This window comes from Megascapheus bottae, chromosome 28 (assembly GCF_031878675.1).
Source record: "Megascapheus bottae isolate mThoBot1 chromosome 28, mThoBot2.hap1, whole genome shotgun sequence".
Classification (NCBI taxonomy): Eukaryota; Metazoa; Chordata; class Mammalia; order Rodentia; family Geomyidae; genus Megascapheus; species Megascapheus bottae.
The window spans coordinates 13,879,371-13,897,047 of record NC_143536.1 but is presented as its reverse complement, the minus strand read 5'-3'; positions in this window follow the sequence as shown (position 1 = coordinate 13,897,047).

The following is a 17,677-nucleotide window of genomic DNA, read 5'->3' as shown; positions in this document are numbered from 1 at the left end:
CTGTGGGGCAAACACTTTGTTCTTTTTAAATTACTCAATCTGGCATTCCATTATAGTAACATAGAATGCTAAGAAATGACTTAAATGATGCTGTTTCTCCCTCAAAGCTTCCTTTCCCCTTCACCCATTTGTGATTTACCTCTCAGCACAGTGTACTCCAGGTCACTGAAATCAGCCTTTGTCAAGTTCAAGGATACTTCCTACTCTTCCTCTCTTACCCTGGAGACAACTGCTGCCTGTCTCTCCTTGCCCATCTCTTTTCTTCTGTTGTTCCTTCGAACTTGGAACCTGCCACTTTCACTCACTGGCTAGGGCTCTACCAATAGAGCAGCTTTTCCAACCCCTGGGCTTGTCTTAGCCTACCCTGAAGTGCTAATGTTCCTAAGGGCTGCAGGCTAAGGCGCTCTTCTCAGGTACCTTATTCTGGGTAGCCTAACCATGCTCACTATTGAAAGGGAAGTGACCCTCTACCACGTAGCCAGACGGGAGGGTAGTGGCTCAAGTTCCATGACTTGAACAAAGCTGGGGACTGACAGAGTCAGAACTCAAATCCTGATTCAATGGAGCCCTAATCTGCTGCTCCAGGCTGCCTTGTATGAAGGAAGCTAAACAGGATTCAAAGTATGGTTCCCCTTTTAGAATCATTTAGAATGTAAAATGTAGCTAGTTGCCCATGGCTCTTGACTATAATCTCGTGCCTCTCAGGAGGCTGAGATCTGAAGACAGCAGTTCAAAGCCAGCCTGGGCAAAGCAGTCTGTGAGACTTTATCTCCAATTAGCCACCAAAAAAAAAAAAAAGAGGGGCCGGGAGTTTGGCTTAGTGGTAAAGTGCTTGCCTAGTATGTAAGAAGGCTCAGGTTCGATTCCATGGTACTACATACATAGAAGAAAAAAAAAAAAAAAGCCAGAAGTGGTACTATGGCTCAAGTGGTAGAGATCTAGTCTTGAGGAAAGCCCAAGGGCAGTGCTCAGGCCCTGAGTTCAAGGCCCAGGACCGGCAATAAATAAATAAGGTATTTAAAAAATGGTAAAGCATTAGCCTTGAGTGGAAAAATCTAAGGAGCAGTGTCCAGATCCTGAGTTCAAGCCCCAGCACTGGCTCGCACGCACACACCCATCCTCCCCCCCACAGACAGAGCTCCTCCACCCGGGCTCTTACTAGCACCTCCCTTCTTCAATTTGGGCAGACATTGACCAATTCTTTTTTGTGAGTATATATGCCAGTCCTGGGGCTTAAACTCAAAGCTTAGGTACTGTTCCAGAGCTTTATTGCTCAAGGCTAACACCCTACCTGCATGAGCAACAGCTCTACCTTTTGGGGTGTTAATTGGAGTCTCAAATGACTTTTCTATTCAGGCTAGCATTGAACCTTAAGCCTCAGATCTCAGCCTCCTGAGTATCTAGGATTACAGGTGAACCATCAGTGCCTGGCTTGACCTCTTCTTCCTCTTCCTCATCTTCTCCTTCTACTTCTTTCTGCCAGTCCTGGAGCATGAACTCAGGGCCTGAACACTGACCTTGGGCTTTTTCAAGGCTATAGCTCTACACAGTGTCACTTCCGGCCTTTTCTATGTTTGTGGTACCAAGGAATCAAACCCAGGTCTTCATGCATCCTAGGCAAGCACTCTACCACTAGGCCAAACTCCAAGCCCCTTGACCAATTCTTTAAAGCCTATTAAACCCAAGAGATATCCTGGGTCAGGTCCCCCCTCTCTCAGGGCTCATGCCTGTGGATAAAAATGCCTTTGAACAGCTCCAAAGACAGCCCTTGAGCAAGCTAAACCGGCCAATCAGCATCGACATGCCTTCTAATTCCCAGGATCAGTGCTGTCTGCAGCTCGCAGACAATGCATCTTTGCTGAAGGGACTTAGGGATCAGACCAGAGTCCCACCTGCTCTCTGAAGGTGTATCGCAGTACAATGGCAGCTGAAGTGGGGGAGGGGCAAATGGGGATGGGGAAGGATTCTAGGCTTCCATTCAAATTCTGCTCTGCTGTTTACCAAATGAACATCCTTAGGCAAGCCCACTTGTGAAATAGCTCTCCCCAGGCCTGTTTCTGAGGGCTGTCCTAGGAGTGAGAAGGTTTATGCATGTGATATCCACGTAGTGCCTGCCCAAGGCTGACAGAGCAATGTGCCAGGCAGCCCAGCTAAACAGCAATTCTTTGCTAGACTCTCCTCTGAGCCAGCAGTAATGACTTGCCACTCAGGCAGGAAGGATGAATTTCCCAAACCATTATCAGAACCTTCCAAAGGAATCAGTGAAGGGGCTATCCTGAAAAAAAACAAAAACAAAAACAAAACCCTATTTTGCTTTGTTTTTGTTTGTTTGTTCCCAGAGCCACCCGAGAAACTCAGACACCAAGGGACATTTGACAAAGAAGAAGTGATATTGTTTCAGAGAGATGGCATTCGCACGGTTGTCATGGTTACCAGCTCGAGCCAGAGGGGCCACCTGAGCAGAAATGAATGTCACCTAAACATGGTTCACCCAGTGCAGACTGCTCCAGGCCAAGGTGACTTTCCTGATTCCCTAGTCAATGATAATGTCAGCAACAATAGCATCTGCAAGCCAGGAGCTGGTACCTCACACTTGTACTCAGGTGGGAGATTCTCTAGAGGCTGGCATCTGAGGATAATGGTCCAAAGCCAGCCTGCGCAGGAAAGGCCTTCAAGCTCTTATCCCCAGTTAACCAGCAAAAAGCTGGAAATTGGCAGGTGCCAGTGGCTCATGCCTGTAATCCTAGCTGCTCAGGAGGGTGAGATCTGAGGATTGCCGTTCAAAGCCTGGGCATTAAAGTCTGTGAGGCTCTTATCTCCATTTAACCACCAAAAAACAGGAAGTGGTACTGTGGCTCTGTGGTAGAACACTAGCCCTGAGCTGAAGAGCTTACGGACAGCACCCAAGCCCAGAGTTCAAGCCCCATGACCAACAGGAAAAAGAGAAGCTGGAAGTGGAACTGTGGCTTAAGTGGTCAAACACCCAGTCTTGAGAAGACAAAGCCAAATGAGAGCATTAGAACCTGCCATTGCTCTCTTTGCTCCTAAGTTGGATGCCAAGGATTGAACCCAGGACCTCAGGCATGCCAGGAAGACACCTGCACTGAGCCACATCCCAGCCCCCATCATCCTCTTAAAGACTGCTCTGGAACCTCATGCACTTAAGGCAGCTTTTGGCATTAAGAAGTGTGAAAATGTCCTGGAAAATGCAATCTGGGAGCTGATGGAGTTCAGAGCTCGCTCTCAGTCCCCTGCCTCTTTCAGACTCATTCAGAGGAACTCAGTTCTAGGAGAAAAGGCAAAGCTGTCACCTACCACAGTTCGGATGAGAGTGGGGAAAAAGGGCCTTATTTCTATTCTGCGGAAAGTAGGGGAATGTGTGTCATTCCTCCCTTCCTTCTTTCCTTCCTTTCTGCCTTTCTCTTCTCCCTCCTCCTCCCCCTCCTCCTCCCCCTCTTCCTCCTCCTGTTTTTTTTTTTTGCCAGTCCTGGGCTTAAGCTCAGGGCCTGAGCACTGTCCTTGGATTTTTCTCAAGGCTAGAGCTCCACCACTTGAGCCTTAGCACCACTTCTGGCTTTTTCTAAGTATGTGATACTGAGGAATCGAACCCAGGTCTTCATGCCTGCTAGGCAAGCACTCTACCACTAGGCCAAATTCCTGGCCACTTCTTCTTCTTCTTCTGTGGGTGTGCCGCAGACCTGGAGCCTGAGCATGGTCCCAGAGCTTCTTCTGCTCAAGGCTCCCACTCTGGAATTTAAGCCACAGAGCCACTACCGGCTTTTTTTTTTTTTTTTTTTGTAGTTTGTTGGAGATGAACTTTTCTGCTGAGGCTGGTTTTGAACTCCTCAGATATCAGCCTCCTGAGTTGCTATTGCAGGTATATGCTTACTTTCTTTTTTCCTTCCTTCCTTTTCTTTCTTTCTTTCCTTCCTTCTTCCTTCCATCATCTGATAGGGTTTAACTACAACCTCACAATCTTCCTGCCTCAGCTTCTGGGATACTGAGATTACAGGAATGCACTACCATGCCCTAGCTTGGTTTCTCAGTGGGAATTTTCTTTTCTTTTTCTTTTTTTGCCAGTCCTGGGCTTGAGCTCAGGGCCTGAGCACTGTCCTTGGACTTTCTCAAGGCTAGAGCTCTACCACTTGAGCCTCGGCACCACTTCCGGCTTTTTTCTATGTATGTGGTACCGAGGAATCTAACTCTGTATTTGTGCATGCTAGGCAAGCACTCTATCACTAGGCCAAACTCCCAGCCCTCAGTGAGAATTTTCTAGATCTGGTTCCTAGTAGAGGAGAGCCAAGAGAAGGGTGTTACTTTGTTGTTTTTTTTTTTTTTTTTTTTGCCAGTCCTGGGCTTGGGCTCAGGGCCTGAGCACTGTCCTTGGACTTTCTCAAGGCTAGAGCTCTACCACTTGAGCCTCAGCACCACTTCCGGCTTTTTTCTATGTATGTGGTACCAAGGAATCGAACCCGGGTCTTCGTGCATGCTAGGCAAGCACTTTAACCACTAGGCCAAACTCCCGGCCCGAGAAGGGTGTTACTTTGTCTCTGAGCCCAAGAGTTCCTTCTCTGTGAGGTAGAGATGCTAAACTTTGTTTCTCTGGCTGTGAAGATCTAGGGTGTGCCACCTTTGGAAGACCAGCAAATAAAGATTGTGACAACTCCCGGTGAAACAGTGATTCTTCAAAATGCAACTGTGGTGCATGCTAGTAACTCTAGCTACTCAAGACTCTGAGACCTAGATCTAACAATAACAGTTCAATGCCCACCCAGACAGGAAAGTTCATGAGACTCTTATCTCCTATGCATTACTCAAAAAGAAAAAAAGGAAAGAAAAGAGAAAGGAAGAAAGAAAGCATGAAAGAGGGGCCAGGAGTTTGTGCCCAGCATGCACAAACACCAGGGTTTGAGTCCTCGGTACCACATACATAGAAAAAGTTGGAAATGGTACTGTGGTTCAAGTGGTAGAGCGACAGCCTTGAGAAAGCCCAAGAACAGTGCTCAAGCCCCAGGACTGGCACAAAAGTTTTTGGGGGTAGGGGGTGGGTCATGGGGCTTGAATTCAGCATGGTCACTGTCCCTGAGCTCTTCAGCTCAAGGCTACCGCCCTACCCTTGAGCCAAGCCCTACTTCCCATTTTCTTGAGGTTAATTGGAGATAAGAGACACAGGTCCTTTTGTGCCCGGGCTGGCTTTGAACCTTGATCCTCAGATCTTAGCCTCCTGAGTAACTAGGATTACAGGCATGAGACACTGTGCCCAGCTACAAAAAAAAAAATTTTTTTTAAAGGAAGAGGGCCAGGAGTTTGGCCTAGTGGTAGAATGCTTGCCTAGCATGCACAAAGACCTGGGTTTATTTCCTCGGTACCACATACATAGAAAAAAGCTGGAAGTGGTGCTGAGGCTCAAGTGGTAGAGCTCTAGCCTTGAGAAAGTCCAAGGACAGTGCTCAGGCCCTGAGCTCAAGCCCAGGACTGGCAAAAAAAGAAAAGAAAAGAAAAGAGGAAGAAAGAAAAGCCAGAAGTGGCATTGAGTTCAAGCCCCAAGACTGGCACGCGCCCATGCACGCACATGTCCACTCACGCATGGACATACAAGCACACACCCTTTCTGGCACTCACATCTTCCTTTCCTCCTTCCCAAGATGTTCATAGAAGCAAACATCATTCTGCCTCCTGACTTCTTCCTGACAATAGCAGCAGGCTGGTCCTGACTCAGGAAAATAGAGAAATCTAGAAAAGACCAAAGGGGCATGAGCAAACCAGCTCCAGTGCCCTGGACTCGAGAGCCACATCTTGAATGGTCCCTGGGGCCATGGATCTGACCCTTGTCCCAGAAAGATACCAGCTGCTCCCACTTGGCTCTTTCCAGAATGACACTTGTCCATCCCTGGACATCTAGGGCCAACCAGCTTATTTATATAGCTATTTCCTCAAGGCTGGCACTCTACTGATTCCATGCCTTCATTTCCAGCATGTTGCTGGTTCATTGGAGATTAGAGTCTCCTGAATTGGTCTGCCCCTGTGGGCTTCCAGCCGCCATCCTCAGATCTCAGCCTCCTGAGTAGCTAGGATTACAGGAGTAAACTACCAAGTACCTGGCACTTTTATTTGTATTTATTTATTTTTGCCAGTCCTTGGACTTGAACTCAAGCCCTGGGTACTGTCCCTGAGTTTCTTTTGCTAGCACTCTACCACTTGAGCCACAGCACCACTCCTGGCTTTTTCTGTGTTTGTGGTACTGGGGAATCAAACTCAGAGCTTCACATATGCTAGGCAAATACTCTACCACTAAGCCACATTCCCAGCCAATGACTCTTTTATTGAGACAAGTTCTTACTAAATAGGCTTGCCTTAAGCACTCCTGCCTCTGCCTTCCAAGTGCCTGAATTACAGATATGTGCCACCACACCTAGCAAATCTCTTTCCTTTTTCAACCTGGAGCTATGCCCCCAGAACCAACACTGGTTGTTTCCACCTCCACAGCTGGTACTCTACCATTTCAGCCACGCCTCCAGTCCATTTCTCTTTTCGTTATTGTTCTAGTACTGGAGCTGGCACTCAGGGCCTTCCAGGGCCTAGCTTTTTCAATCAAGGCTGGCACTCTACCACTTGGGCAACAACTCTACTTCCAGCTTTTTGCTAGATATTTAGATATGACTTTTGCAGACTTTTCTGCCTGGGATGGCTTTGAAATGAGATCCTCAGATCTCAGCCTCCTAATGGCTGGGATTTCAGATGTAAGCTATCAGTTTCCAGCATCTTGGCTTCCTTCTAAATGGTTCGTAGGTGGCAGGCAGGGGTGGGCACCTCTCAAGCCCTACAGGACTGCATTTCTCCCTTTTGTGTTTCAAAAAGCTGGGGCTGGGGGAATTGCTTAAGGGGTAACACACGTGCCTAGCAAGTCCAAAGGTCCTGAATTTAAACTCCAGTACTGCACGAAAGGAGAAGGAAGATGAGGAAAAGGAAGAAGACGAAAGAGGAAGAAGAAAGTTCCTTGAGAAAAGGCATTGTGTATCTTACCACAGCACCCTGCCTCCAGCCCCCAGCCCAGTGCTCAGCATACAACAGCAGGTCCTCAGCAAATACTTGTCAGATGATTGAACATACCAGGCGGCCATCAGAAAGCTACCTGAGGTCCACTCAGCCTGGAGGGAGCCAGGGAGATCAGAGAAAGGCTGCTGGACTCCTGCCATGGCTTACATTAGTAGCATCTTCTCCAAGGCCTGACAGCCTCCTGGGGTGCCACTGGAGCCAGCCGAATTCCGGTCACTGCTTCACCTTGGGCAAGGCAAGGCAGCCGCAGCCCTCAAATGGTAATTGATGACACAGCCGGGCCAGGAGCTGCCCTGTTAATATTTAATGTGGCCTTCATTGCAGCAGAGCTGCAGCAAGAAGAGCTTAGAGGGGCTGTGTCCTGGCTCCACTGGGTCGTAAGGAGGGCATTTATGGGAAAGGAATTCAGAACTCCTAAAGCTGACAGGAGATGAGCATTAGAGCAGTGCCCGTTCGTTCCTGGCTTAACTCAGAAAGAGCCAGGGCAGCACATAACAGGACAAGGAGATTGCTGACTGAGCCTGAGCCCTGCATAAATGGGGGATTAGAAGATTCCAGGGACATTTCCTGGAGACAGTAGGGGGGTGGAGCTACGGGCTTTGTGGTTTGTGAAATGGAGCTAAGTCCTTCTATGCAGGACTTCTATGCTCTAAAAGATGAAATGAGCCGGGAGCTGGTGGCTCAAGCCTGTAATCCTAGCTAACCAAGAGGCAGAGATTGAAGGATCACAGTTCAGATCTAACCCAGAGAGGCTCTTATCTCTAGTTAACCAGCAAAAAGCTGAAAGTGGCCCTGAGCTTCAAGTGACTGAGCACTAGCCTTGAGAGAAAAAGCTAAGGGACAGTGCCCAGACCTGGAGTTCAAGCCCTAGTAGGGGCACAAAACACATAGTAGGTTCTCCGAAGTTGCTGAGACCCTTTACCCAAACCAGACATGGAACTTCAGCTGGAGAGTCAAGACATGAGTGGCTTCCACTCATTGTCCAGAGAAATGGCAGGAAGCAGGAAAGAGTGGTTTTGCATTTGGACTTTCCATCATGGTGCTAGAGGACAAGTAATGGGCCCCTTCTCTGCTTGCCAGGCCCTCCTTGTGGGGGGAGGGGGCACAGAAGCGCTGGGTCCTGGAATTTGAACTCAGAGCCTGAGATACTCTCCTGAGCTTTTGTGCACAGGCTCATGCCCTACCTACTGTCTTTGAGGGGGAGGGTACTTTGTTGGAAATAAAGAGTCTCACTGGCTTTCCTACCAGGGCTGGCTTCGAACTGCGATCCTCAGGTCTCAGCTTCCTGAGCAGCTAGGATTACAGGCGTGAGTCACTGCCCCGCCCGGCTTGGGCCTCCATCCAGTGCTTTAGAAGGAAGCAGACTGCTCACAAGGTTCACAGGGCAGCCCTGGGCCTCTTCCCAGGCCACCCGCTAGTGGGGAAGCAGACGCCATGGCAGGGCCCTATTCCCAGACAGTGCCGGGAAGCTCGTCCTCCCCGCCCCCCCCCAATCCAGGTCTCTGCCAGTCCCCTGATCTTGAGCACTTCCCCAAATGCAAACCCCGATGCTGTCATCTCCCCGCTTAAAGCCCATCTGGGATCCCACACTTGGGGTATCCAGAGGGAATCCGGAAGGCCCGGCTCCAATGCTCCAGAACAGAGGTGGCCCAGATACTGTGTGCGCGTGCGCAGACCAGGGAGCCAAGAAGAAAAACAGATTCTTTGTTTACCTGTATCTCAAACAGAACAAGACAACCTGGATTCTTTTCCTTTGCTAAATCTGGCAGTCCTACGTACTTTCCCCTAGGGGGTGGGGGGAAGAAAAGAAAAAGAAAGGTTGGAGTCTTAGGTGACCCACAAAGCCCATGCCGGTCTCAAGGCCCCAATATTTCTCTCTCTTCCACACATACTCTCAAGCCAGTTACTGAGGCGTGAATTCAGAGCCTGGGTGCTGTCCCTTACCTTTTAGGTTCAAGGCTTAGCACTCTCACTTCTTGAGCCACACCTGCACTTCTGGATTTTTGCGGGTTAATTAGAGATAAGAGTGTCCCATAGTTATCTACCCCAGGCTGGCTTTGAACTGTGATTTTCGCCTCTGCACCTCCTTTAGTAGCTAGGGTTAGAGACATGAGCCATCAGCACCCAGCCTTCAGAATCTGCTTTTCGCAGTGTCAAGCAATTGGTTGCCAGCCCTGCTGGAGGAAACAACACACACCCACGAGTAAAACCATGGACTCTCAAATGCCTCTTTGAGATATCCAGTCTGTACAATATCTCTGCAGACCGAGTCAAATAGCATCATACTAGAATTCAGCCTGTACTGTTGTGTGACCTTGCCCATTCTGCATAACCTTCCTGATCACCACGTTCAGTAGACACTAGAAACAGTAGACACTAAAGACTTAACAGTTAAGAGGATGAATGAGAAGCCATGGAGACCATCTGTGCTCAGTACAGCTTCAAACACAAACAAGTCAAGTGCTGCTAGTTCATGCCTATAATTCTAGCTACTTGGAAGGATCAAAGTACAAGGCCAGCCTCGGCAAACAATTCCGGAGATTTCCCCATCTCAAGTGAAAAATCTGGGCATTAATGGGCCACATTTGTTAATCCCAGTTATTTAGGTGGCATGAAATAGGAGGATCACAATCCAGGCTGCCCCCTACCAAAAACAAAAAACAAACACACAAAACTCTATCTCAAAAGTAACTTAAGCAAACCAAGTACCAGTTGCTCACACCTAAATCCTAGCTACTCATAAGGCTGAGAGCTGAGGATCAAGGTTCAAAGCCAGCCCTGGGCAGGGAAGTCTATGAGACTCATCTCCAGTTAACCACCAGAAAACCAGAAATGACTGCTAAGGCTCCAAGTAGTAGAGTGCTAGCCTTGAGAGGAAAAACAAAACAAAATAAAACACTCTCAGGGACAGCATCCAGGTCATGAGTTCAAGCCCTCGACTGACCAGAAAGAAAAGAAAAAACCTAAGTAAAAAGGGATGAGGCTGTGCTTCAAGTGGTAGATCACTTTTCCTATAGCAAGTGGGTGGCTCTGAGTTCAAATTCCAGTACTGTCAAGCTGCTGAGTACTTTTCTTTTTTTTTTTTTTTTTTTTTTTTTGCCTGTGCTGGGCTTAAGCTCAGGGCCTGAGCACTGTCCTTGGGCTTTCTCAAGGCTAGAGCTCTACCACTTGAGCCACAGTACCACTTCTGCCTTTTTCTAAGTAGTGTGTGTGTGTGTGTGTTTTCCCCCCATACTGTCCTGGGCCTAATCTCATGGTCTGGGCTGTCCCTAAGCTTCTTTTACTCAAGGCTAGCATTCTACCACTTAATCCACAGCTCCATTTCTGGCTTTTTTTCTGAGTAGTTTATTGGAGATAAGAGTCTCATAACTTTCCTTGCCTGGGTTGCCATCAAATTGCAGTCCTCAGATCTCAGCCTAGTGAGTAGCTTTATAGGCATAAGCCACAGGCACCCAGCTTCTATTCTTTTTTTATTGGTGGAGGTCGTTATCTTGGAGATCAAACCCAGAGCCTCATCATGCATTTCAGATAAACACTCCATCGCTCCATCTTTAGCCCAAAGTTCCTAGATATATATATATATATATATATATATATATATATTCAGTTTTAAAAAATCAGTCATGGGACTTGAACTCAGGACCTGGGTGCTGTCCCTGAGGGTGGTCTCAGGGACATTGTCCCCGAGAGTTTGCGCTCAAGGCTAGCCCTCTCCTACTTTGAACCACAATCCCACTTCTCGTTTTTAGGTGTTTAGTTGGAGATAAGAGTCTACTGACTGACTTTTCTGCCTGGGCTGCATTGAACCTTAGATCTTAACCTCCTGAGTAGCTAGGATTACAGCCATGAGCTACCAGCACTTGGCCTAGCATTCACTCTTCGATGAACTAATGGTGGATAGACATTAAAACTAAAAGGGATTCTGAATTCTCCAGCAATGACCTTCTAAAGCCTCTAAGTCGGACAATAATACAATAGGTTCAAATCCTGGCTTGTAGCTTGCATGACGGGACAAATACATTAACTTTCATCACTGCCAGAGGTTTGATTTTTTTTCTTCTAAAGAAGACAGAAAGCCCTGGAGGAAAAGAAAGGCCAGACATATGCTGCAAGCCACAGGGTAGACAAGAGAAGCAGCCTCTCAAGACCCCATGCAGAGCACAGCTGTCCCCTGCTTATGAGCTGAGGTAGGAGCTACCTATTCCCTCTTTGCAGCCCTCTGGACCTCAGCCCACCCCAGGTAGATGGTTATTCAAGTCATTTGGCAGAGACTGGTCCCTCTGCCTCTGTTGCCATGGTGCTGCAGCTCAGGCTGACCAATCAGGGAGGAGACCCACATCTGAGCCTCTGTTGCTAAAGCCAGAGCAGGACATCTTAGCCAATGGGAAGAGTGGAAGAGTGGAGCCACCATGGAAACCTCAGCAGTGAGATTCAAACCATGTTTTTTTATCTCCATGTCTCATTTGCAGGGAGTGTGAGCTGGGCTTTCTGCATCTTTTTCCTCCCTTAAGAGCATCTTACAGCCCTGGGAAGTTATTCAGGAATCACATAGCAATGGTACATGTTAAGAGGCATCTTCAACCAGTCAGGAAACAGCCCAGCTTAGCAGAGCAAGGCTTCAGCTGCGTCTTCATCATCTTCTCTCCCCTCACCCCCGTGCTCAGCAACACCTGCATCTCTGATCTTCACCCACCCACACTCATCTGCCAGAGTTCCACACGCCCAAGGCACAGAGGCCATAAGTGGTAGAAAAATCTCCCCCACTAAAGGAAGAAAAAGACTCCCTCTAAAAAGATACGGTGCAGGAGGGCAGAGATTAAGGTTCACACACTTAGGTCCCTCTCCTCTGTAAAATTACACAATTGGGTTTTGTGGTTTGTGCCTTTCAGAGAACATTCTAGATTCAATCCCTTTTACCTTTAGGATGGGGACAAAACGGTTGCGTAAGAACTAACTCCCCAAGGAAGGATTCTACAAATAGTAACAGTGGACATTAGTAAGAATGGGGTGGGGTTTTATGCCCTTAAATTGTCAGCCTAAGAGGGTTTAGAGTTTAAATGCAAAGGGATAATATTGTGCTCTCTCTCTCCCTCCCCCACCACCTCTCTTTCCTGCTACTGAGGCTTGAACTTAGCCTGAGCTTGTCGTGGTTTCTTCTTGCTGTTTCTTTGCTTTTCTTTCTTTCTTTCTTTTCATGCTGGACCTAGGGCTTGAATTCAAGGCCGGCACACTTTCCCTGAGCTTTCTAGATTAAGGCTGTACCACTTGAGCCACAGCTCCACTTCTGGTTCTTTGGTGGTTAATTGGAGATAAGAGTCTCACAGACTTTTCTGCCCTGAGCTGGCTTTCCAGTTGTGATCCTCCGATCTTGATCTCCTGAGTAGCTAGGATTCCAGGCCTGAGCAGTTGTCACGGTAGCAGTGAGCAGTTGCTCAGTGTAGTTGTTTTCTTGAAATCACAGAGTTTACCCAAAATTAGGAGCCCATGGAGTATGGTTTTCCAATACCTACCTCTCACCCTGGGGAAGGCAATTAGGAAGCAATCAGGACCTGTACCTTTAACACCTTTTATTTTGCAAACATGTGCATAAGAACAGCTACCAGGGAAAGCTAGCCTTCTCTTCCCTGAGCCCTCTAGATTCTAGTCTGTTGCTTGGCAACAGTTCTATCCACAAACCTAGGTGTCATCCTAGACTCTCTCACCATCATCCTTCCTGGAAATTCCAGAACTCAGTCACGTCCCTTTTATTTCCTAAATTCCCCTCCCCCAAGTCCACCCACTCCTCTCTTTCCCTACCACGTTCTCAGTCCAAGTTTCTAGCATGAATTTATTTCTTGGAAAACCATGTGTCTGCTTTCAATAGGTCTTTGATTTTTATGCTTAGCTCCCTCCCCAAACCACACCCAGAACAATCTTTTAGTGGGTGGGTGAGGGAAGAGGGGTAGAACTTGAACTCAGGGTCTGGGTACTATCCCTGTGCTTTTTTGCTCAAGGCTAGTGCTCTGCCTCTTGAGCCACAAATCCACTTCTGTTTTTTGGGTTTTTTTTTTGTTTTTTTGGTTTTTTTTTAAAAGAATTTATTAACGTTGATTTTTACATCATATTTTATTTTATTTATTTTTTTTATAGTATAGGGATTCATTTATTTGGCTTGCTTGACTTGGGCATACTTAAGTATATACAAGCTAATATTATATTTGTACATCATATTTTAAATGACAAGTTTAACATACAAGTGTTCAAAGAGGGAATCTCTATTTACAATCACTGGGACTTAGTATTTAGCACTTAATCACAATTAGGCACTTCTGTTTTTAAGTGGTTAATTGAAGATAAGAGTCTCACACAATTTCTCTGCCCAGGCTAGCTTTGAACTATGATCCTTAGATCTCAGCCTCCTGAGTAGCTAGGATTGCAGGCGTGAACCACCAGCACCCTGCTCAATGGTAGCTCTTTAAGAGCTTTTCTTGACTTCATAGAACAAATCCGGGAGCTCTCTGACAGGCTCTTCTGCACCAAGTGCTGCTTTCTCGCACTGTGTTGTGCAATTATTTGATTCATATTTTTGAGCTCTGTACCCCATAAGAAAAAAGACTTGTCTTTTGTTTGCCTGAAACATGGATGGATGGATGGATGAAATCAATCAATGGATAAATGGGTAGGTGGATGGAAATATAGGAAAGGAATAAATGACTAGGTAGGTGGATAGGTAAATGGATAGATAAGTATGTGGGTAAATTAATCAATGGTTATGAGGGTGAATGGCTGGAAACAGGAATATAAATGGATGGTTGTTAGCTGAAGGATTGTCCTGGCCAGACACTGTGGCTCATACCCATAATTCTAGCTACTCAGGAAGCTGGGAACTGAGATCATAGTTTGAAGCTACTTCAGGCAGGAAAGTCCATGAGACTCTTATCTCCAATAGACTACTCCAAAAAAAGCCAGAACTGGAGCTATGACTAAAGTGGTGGAGTGTTAGCCTTGCATACAAAGAGGCTCAGGGACAGCACTCGGGTCCTGAGTTAAGCCCTAAGGGAAAAATATATGGATGGGTGGGTAGATGGAAAGGTATAGGGATGGGTGGATGGATGGATGGATGATAAAATCAATCAGTGGATATATGGGTGAGGGTTGGAAACAATATGAATGAGTATATGGAAGGGTATATAGACAGATGGAGAGAAATATGGATGGATAGATGTCCGGGGAATATGAGTGAATATATAAATGGGTAGGTGAATGGTGGGTTGATGGATGGAAGGATGGATAGGTGATACATGGGAATATGCTGGATGTATAGACAGTTTTCTACTCAGCTTCCTTAAATCTATTCTAATCCCAATTCCCTCTAGTCTGTGGCTAGACAATCTCCCCCCTTCATTCAATGTCAGCCAAGCATCTGATGTGCCAGGAATGTACCTGTAGTGCTGTGGGAACTTGGATAATAGCAATTCTTTCCAACCACCTCCTTCCTACCACATGCCAGAGGCTACAGCAAGCTGGCCACCTGAGAAGCTTCCCCCCTCTCCTCTCTACCTACACAGGGCAGAGGCTAGAAAGCTACTTTGTCAGCCAGGTGATGGCAGCTCATGCCTGTTAATCCTAGCTACTCAGGAGGCTGAGATCTGAGGATCTCAGTTCAAAGCCTTCCCGGGCACGGAAGTCTGTGACTCTTATCTCCAATTAAACACCAGGACACCAGAAGTGGCACTGTGGCTCAACATGGTAGAACACTAGCTTTGAGCTAAACAGCTCTGGGACAGAGACCAGGCCCAGAGTTCAAGCCCCACAACCGACCCAAAAAAGGATAAGAAAGCTACTTTGTCCCTGATAACTCAGCTCACACCTGATCTCCTGTCCACACAACTGCCTGGCACCACTCCTGTTGGCTCAAGATCATAAACTGTTTATATTCTTTCTCAGTGAATCTCTTTCCTTTCTACTAGACTCTAAAGGAAGTTCTTGGGGACTGATGGGGAGACTCACACGTCATAAAGCCAGCCTTTGTTCCAGACATTGCACATGTACTCTCTCTTAATCCTTACAGGATTCTGAAGTAAGCATAATAATCCCTGTATTTATTTTTAATAACAATAATACAATAATAATTGATAACACATAATAATTATAGTTATTGTTATTTTATTCTTATTTGTGCCAGTGCTAGGGCTTGAACTCAGGCCCTTGTCCCTTAGCTTTTTGTTCAAAGCCAGTGCTCTACTACTTGAAGCACAGCTCCACTTCCCACTTTTTGGTAGTTAATTGAGGATGTAAGTCTCAAGTTTCACTCCCGGGTTGACTTCAAACTATGATTCTCAGAACTCAGCCTCCTCAGTAGCTAGGATTACAGATGTGATCCAATAGTGTCTGGCTTTTCTTATGTTTCTTTTTGCACTGTTAAGGACCAAACCCAGGGCCTTAGGCATGCCAGGCCATGCTCTACCAACTAGGCCATACCATCAGTCCATTGTTGTTTGAAATAGCAGAAAGAGTTCAAACCCTAGTATTGCATCCCCTCCCCCCCAAATTAAGTAGCACAAATCATACAAATGATAAATAGTGAGACTGGGGTGCTGACACCTGGGTCTATTTGAACTCAAAGCCTCTGGTTCAAAGAGCCTGTCTATGGCTCCTGCACTAGGCATGCATGCCGGCAAAGGTGTGGGGCCCAGGGCAACCTGATCAGTTGCTGAATACCTGCCTTTCACAGTCCTCATGCTAACCCAATTGATATGTACCTGCCTAGAGAGACAAACGGCACGTGTCTCCTCTCATATGTGGAAGCTAGATAAACTACAAGCATGCATTGGAACATGTACAGGGCTCTATGCAGATACACAAGCCAACTAACTAAAACAAAATGGTATACTGGGACCGGGAACATGGCCTAGTGGGAGAGTGCTTGCCTAGCATGCATGAAGCCCTTGGTTCAATTCCTCAGTACCACATATACAGAAAAAGACAGAAGTGGATCTCCAATCAGCCAAATTCCGGGAAGTGGAAACATGTTTGGGGGCAGGGCAGGAGGGAAGAAGGGTACAGGAATGGAAGAGGAAGGGAAAGTGAATGCAGACATAATCCATGTACACTGGGTAAATCTGAATTATGAAACTGGATGGGAGGGGGAAATGGGGGGAGGACAAGGGAAAAGGGTGACATTGCCCAAGATGCATTGTGTCACATAGCCTGACTCATGGAATTGTAATCTCTTTGTACAACTAAATAATATATTTTTTTTCAGACAAGTATACTTGTCTGAAACTGCTAGCCAGTGACCCTGGTTTTAACCAAAACTCCTTTTCCCCAAGGCAGCCTGTGTCCTCCTCTTCCTGGAGGGCCCTCAGGGAAAGACATGCTAACCTGGAGCTGGCCAGCCTGCCTTCCCATCCCAGCTTAGGCATGGTCCGCCCTGGAGAGATTTCACAAGAGAAGTAAGTAGGTGATTTTTGACCAGCAAGGGAATAAAACTCCTACCACCCTGATTTCATAAAAGAAGGGCAGCATGACACAGAAAAAAAAAAGACAAAATAAAACTAGGGCAGACAATCTCTGAGTTAATTTAGCTTTCTGAAAACTCCCTGCATCATCCTCACTGTTCTGATTTCACCAGGTCCTGGGGGTAGCTCTGTGGAAAACTGACCTAGACCCATTAAAGGAAACCTTGCCTTAACTGGGCACCAATAGCTCAGGTCTAGGGGGGGGCTGAGGCTGAGATCCAAAGGATCATAGTTCCAAGCCAGCCTCAGAAGTCCAAAAGACTCCATTTCCAATGAACCAGCAAAAAGCCAGGCTGGGAAAGTGGCACTGTGGCTCAACATGGTAGAGCAGTAGCAGTGAGCTGAAGAGCTCAGGGATAGTGCCCAGACCCAGAGTTCAAGCCCCATGACCAAGAAAAAAAAAATGTTTGGGGCCAGGAGTGTGGCCTAGTAGTATATGCCTAGCATGCATAAAGCCCTGGGTTTGATTCCTGCTACCACATATATAGAAAAAGCCAGAAATGGTGCTGTGGCTCAAGTGGTAGAGTGCTAGCCTTAAGAAAGTTCAAGGACAGTGACCAAGCCCTGAGTTGAAGCCCCAGTATACCCCACATTCCCGTACCACACTTCTACAAGTAGCTAGGAAAACTAGAGGGAAGTTGACAACTTAGGAATTGAGACAGACTTCATTGTACTGTGACTTCCTTGGCCATTTTCCATCTCAGCTTAGAGGGACAAAGTCTTTTTTTTTTTTTTTTTTTTTTTTTTTGTAATTCCCTAGGCACCCCGTGATCTTTCAAGGCCATGATTGTAGCAAGGGAAACATTCTGAAAGTCAGAAAGGCTCTTCTGGCTCCAAGATGGGGTGGCCAATGAAGAAAGCTAATTGGTTTTGCAAAGACAACTTTCTAGGCTTGGAATTTTTTTCTTTTTCTTTTTTGCCAATCCTAGGGCTTAAACTTGGGGCCCAGGCACAGGGCCACTTCCAGCTTTTTTTGTGTATGTGGTATTGAGGAATTGAACCCAGGACTTCATGCATGCTAGGCAAGCACTCTACCACTAAGCCACATTCCCAGCCACATAGGCTTGGAATTTCTTAGCCCTCACTCATTCATTCAGTCATTTAATATTTGTTGAATGCCT